This window comes from Schistocerca americana, unplaced genomic scaffold (genome assembly GCF_021461395.2).
Source record: "Schistocerca americana isolate TAMUIC-IGC-003095 unplaced genomic scaffold, iqSchAmer2.1 HiC_scaffold_663, whole genome shotgun sequence".
In the NCBI taxonomy this organism is placed as follows: domain Eukaryota; kingdom Metazoa; phylum Arthropoda; class Insecta; order Orthoptera; family Acrididae; genus Schistocerca; species Schistocerca americana.
In genome coordinates this window covers 47,501-52,500 of record NW_025726416.1, presented here as the reverse complement: position 1 = coordinate 52,500, position 5,000 = coordinate 47,501, and the positions used below count along the sequence as shown (strand labels likewise).

At 51.5% G+C, this 5,000-nt stretch overlaps 1 non-coding gene across 1 annotated transcript in view; it reads right to left on the bottom strand.

The window, feature by feature from the left end:
• Positions 1 to 251, bottom strand: part of LOC124588912 — a 1,910-nt gene extending 1,659 nt beyond the window's left edge. The window contains exon 1 of the ribosomal RNA XR_006975835.1: positions 1 to 251. This exon is cut by the window's left edge and continues 1,659 nt beyond it. This is a non-coding gene — a ribosomal RNA (small subunit ribosomal RNA).
• Between the last annotated feature and the right edge of the window lie 4,749 nt (positions 252 to 5,000).

Here is a 5,000-nt window from a genome sequence, read left to right as displayed (position 1 = left end):
AAACGGACCGGACGAGCCGACCGATTGGTTTTGATCTAATAAAAGCGTCCCTTCCATCTCTGGTCGGGACTCTGTTTGCATGTATTAGCTCTAGAATTACCACAGTTATCCAAGTAACGTGGGTACGATCTAAGGAACCATAACTGATTTAATGAGCCATTCGCGGTTTCACCTTAATGCGGCTTGTACTGAGACATGCATGGCTTAATCTTTGAGACAAGCATATGACTACTGGCAGGATCAACCAGGGAGCTGCGTCAACTAGAGCTGAGCAGCCGGCCGCCCGGGAGTGTGTCCCGGGGGCCCGCGCGAACACGCAAGCGTCCGCTCAATTATTCTGCAAACAGGAGGAGGCTGAGCTCCCCTGCACAATACACCTCGAAACCCTCTCAGGTCCCGGCGGCGCGCAGCGCCGTCCTAAGTACTTGGTCGGGTTCGAGAGAGGCGCAATCGCCCGGAGTTTGGCGAGTAGACGCTTTAGGTGCGACCACCCGTGCTCCCAACTGAGCTTGCCGCTGCCGACAGAGGCCCGGGAGCGTGCTGTCGTGGCATTGCCGGCGGGAGACAACACGCGCCACCTACGGTGGCCGGCAGCTCCAACGCCAGCGCCACAGAAGGACAAAAGCCCCACTTGGGTGCCGAAGCGAACTCTCCCAGCACAGCGCACGCGCCAACACGTCCGCACAGCTGCGATACAAACCACCTGCGAGAACCGCAGAGGCGACCGAGCAGCAGACGGCGTCGCGGCGCCGAGCGCCGGGCGGCGGCGCATCCTCAGCGCACACAGTCCTCAATCGGACCAGCACACTGCAGATGTCCACCGCGCTTCGCACCGGGCCCGCGAGGACCTACTTTGGCCGCACGGCGCCGCGTGCAGGGTGCGCCGGCGCGCAGCTGCGCCGCCTGCCGCCTCCGTCGGCCGGCGCGCCTGCCACTGGCCGCCCCCACCAGCCGGCTGTAGCGCGTGCGCCCACGCACCGCGCGGCCAGCACGCCGGGAGGCCCCCCCTCACCGGCCGGGGACGGTCCCACCCAGCCACCGCCGCGTATCGCTTCACACCCACATGCCATTCACGTTCGTGGGCATGGTGGGTATCGCTGAAACAACCGGTTGGTAGCTCAACCGATCGTCGCCATCACTGATTCACCTCTAGCGAGAACAACCGCACCACAACCGTTTACCAGTTGTTCATTTGCGTAACGTCACCAGCAAACGTAGACGTCCATCGCCATTTGCAAATTCAACGATTGTTGCATGCCTGTGTCAGGTGTCACGACACACTATGTCTGCCCACATACACGCAACAACATGTGCACGCTTCGCGAACACGTGGAAGGTGGCCCCCGTACGTATGCGATGTCCATTGCGCGAACGACTGTCAACCGGCCTCTGTCGCATGTCGCAGATGTGGAACGCAGTGCACCATGCTATCACGGTGTGTGAGAAGAGACGACTACGTCTGACAACACGCGCCACTACATCAACAGACGGCTCATGCTGATCGCCATCCACGGCATACCATACTGCAATCCAGCTCTTATAGGGAGACGACACGTAGCTGAGTGCACAATATTTGGACCGTATGGTTCGCCGTTGTTGGCGCAGTCGTGGTACGGTCACACATGTACCACGATGTATCATTCAGTACATGAGGACCAATGTGCAGTACAGTGTGTGATTTGGACGTACAACATCAGCGGACAGTTGACACACGCCGTACCACAACGTAGGCTGTGCTTCGCCATGCAAATGCCAATGAACAACTGCGAAGGGCATTGAGCATGTACGTCCTGCTGCCATCCGCATTACAGTGTATAGCTGCAAGGTGTTTAACATGAAGCGATACTCTGGGGACCAGGCAGTGCGAGTAGCAAACTATATTGCGGGGGTTGCAGTTAGGCAACACCACACTAATTTAACGCGTCGTATGACAATTACAGAGCAGGTTAAGGCCCAACGTGTGTTGGGTTAAGGCCCAACGTGTGTTGGGTTAAGGCCCAACGTGTGTTGGGTTAAGGCCCAACGTGTGTTGGGTTAAGGCCCAACGTGTGTTGGGTTAAGGCCCAACGTGTGTTGGGTTAAGGCCCAACGTGTGTTGGGTTAAGGCCCAACGTGTGTTGGGTTAAGGCCCAACGTGTGTTGGGTTAAGGCCCAACGTGTGTTGGGTTAAGGCCCAACGTGTGTTGGGTTAAGGCCCAACGTGTGTTGGGTTAAGGCCCAACGTGTGTTGGGTTAAGGCCCAACGTGTGTTGGGTTAAGGCCCAACGTGTGTTGGGTTAAGGCCCAACGTGTGTTGGGTTAAGGCCCAACGTGTGTTGGGTTAAGGCCCAACGTGTGTTGGGTTAAGGCCCAACGTGTGTTGGGTTAAGGCGCAACGTGTGTTGGGTTAAGGCGCAACGTGGGTTACGTTAAGGCGCAACGTGGGTTACGTTAAGGCGCAACGTGGGTTACGTTAAGGCGCAACGTGGGTTACGTTAAGGCGCAACGTGGGTTACGTTAAGGCGCAACGTGGGTTACGTTAAGGCGCAACGTGGGTTACGTTAAGGCCCAATATAGGTTAGGTTAAGGCCCAATATAGGTTAGGTTAAGGCCCAATATAGGTTAGGTTAAGGCCCAATATAGGTTAGGTTAAGGCCCAATATAGGTTAGGTTAAGGTACAATATAGGTTAGGTTAAGGTACAATATAGGTTAGGTTAAGGTACAATATAGGTTAGGTTAAGGTACAATATGGGTTAGGTTAAGGTACAATATGGGTTAGGTTAAGGCGCAATATGGGTTAGGTTAAGGCGCAATATGGGTTAGGTTAAGGCGCAATATGGGTTAGGTTAAGGCGCAATATGGGTTAGGTTAAGGCGCAATATGGGTTAGGTTAAGGCGCAATATGGGTTAGGTTAAGGCGCAATATGGGTTAGGTTAAGGCGCAATATGGGTTAGGTTAAGGTACAATATAGGTTAGGTTAAGGTACAATATAGGTTAGGTTAAGGTACAATATAGGTTAGGTTAAGGTACAATATGGGTTAGGTTAAGGTACAATATAGGTTAGGTTAAGGCACAATATGGGTTAGGTTAAGGCGCAATATGGGTTAGGTTAAGGCGCAATATGGGTTAGGTTAAGGCGCAATATGGGTTAGGTTAAGGCGCAACGTGGGTTACGTTAAGGCGCAACGTGGGTTACGTTAAGGCGCAACGTGGGTTACGTTAAGGCGCAACGTGGGTTACGTTAAGGCGCAACGTGGGTTACGTTAAGGCGCAACGTGGGTTACGTTAAGGCCCAATATAGGTTAGGTTAAGGCCCAATATAGGTTAGGTTAAGGCCCAATATAGGTTAGGTTAAGGCCCAATATAGGTTAGGTTAAGGCCCAATATAGGTTAGGTTAAGGTACAATATAGGTTAGGTTAAGGTACAATATAGGTTAGGTTAAGGTACAATATGGGTTAGGTTAAGGCGCAATATGGGTTAGGTTAAGGCGCAATATGGGTTAGGTTAAGGCGCAATATGGGTTAGGTTAAGGCGCAACGTGGGTTACGTTAAGGCGCAACGTGGGTTACGTTAAGGCGCAACGTGGGTTACGTTAAGGCGCAACGTGGGTTACGTTAAGGCGCAACGTGGGTTACGTTAAGGCGCAACGTGGGTTACGTTAAGGCCCAATATAGGTTAGGTTAAGGCCCAATATAGGTTAGGTTAAGGCCCAATATAGGTTAGGTTAAGGCCCAATATAGGTTAGGTTAAGGTACAATATGGGTTAGGTTAAGGTACAATATAGGTTAGGTTAAGGCGCAACGTGGGTTACGTTAAGGCCCAATATAGGTTAGGTTAAGGCCCAATATAGGTTAGGTTAAGGCCCAATATAGGTTAGGTTAAGGCCCAATATAGGTTAGGTTAAGGCCCAATATAGGTTAGGTTAAGGTACAATATAGGTTAGGTTAAGGTACAATATAGGTTAGGTTAAGGTACAATATGGGTTAGGTTAAGGTACAATATGGGTTAGGTTAAGGTACAATATAGGTTAGGTTAAGGCACAATATGGGTTAGGTTAAGGCGCAATATGGGTTAGGTTAAGGCGCAATATGGGTTAGGTTAAGGCGCAATATGGGTTAGGTTAAGGCGCAATATGGGTTAGGTTAAGGCACAATACGGGTTAGGTTAAGGCACAATACGGGTTAGGTTAAGGCACAATACGGGTTAGGTTAAGGCACACATTGTTGTAAGGAAAGGTGTTTTCGGGGGGGGGGGGGGGGCTGGTTTGTTGATTGTGATTATCGTAAGTAAATGACTGCGGCATCATCTGATTTGCCACGTCAGGGTGCACCTTTGGCTCATAACAGGCGGCGCTCTGATTCCATGCTTGTGGCAGACCTGTGTCTTTCATTCGTGCCATTGTTTGTGTGGTGTGACAGGAGGCAGTATTGTGATGTTGGGTGCACCCCTGTGTAGGACATGTGTGGGTGTTGGTGGCTTAGCTGAGCAATGGTGGTTGTCGGAAGGGTGGGATATTCTGTTTTCCGAGTGGACCTCCCGGTCTGGTTATGATAGTGTGGATTGTCTAATGTGGCAGAGAGGATGCACTGGGTGTTGTTCCATGCTGGTGCTTAGATATTGTCTGTGTGCCTGTTACAGGCAGAGAGTAGTGCGTGATAAGAGTGTCTGGCTGACGTGTGATTGTGAGCAGAGTCTTTCAGCATGTATACGGACAGTTGTATACATTATCTGTATTCTGATGGCTCTATCTATTACTAATCAGCGCCGTGTATACGTTTAATCCGGTTCCAGTCGAAACTATTGTATCTCTGTACATTAGTGACACGGCGAGCCCGCTATGTAGTTACTCGTCTCGGCAGCTTCCACCGGTGTATGGCAAATGATTATAAGGAATCAGTCTAGTCGTCAATACCGATAGTGTGACGTCACATGTCTGGGGTGGGGGACGCTGCGCCCTTCCGGTGGGTCATGGCCTAGGAAGACTCTTCCCACGCAGGGGGGCTTGGACTGTCATTGAC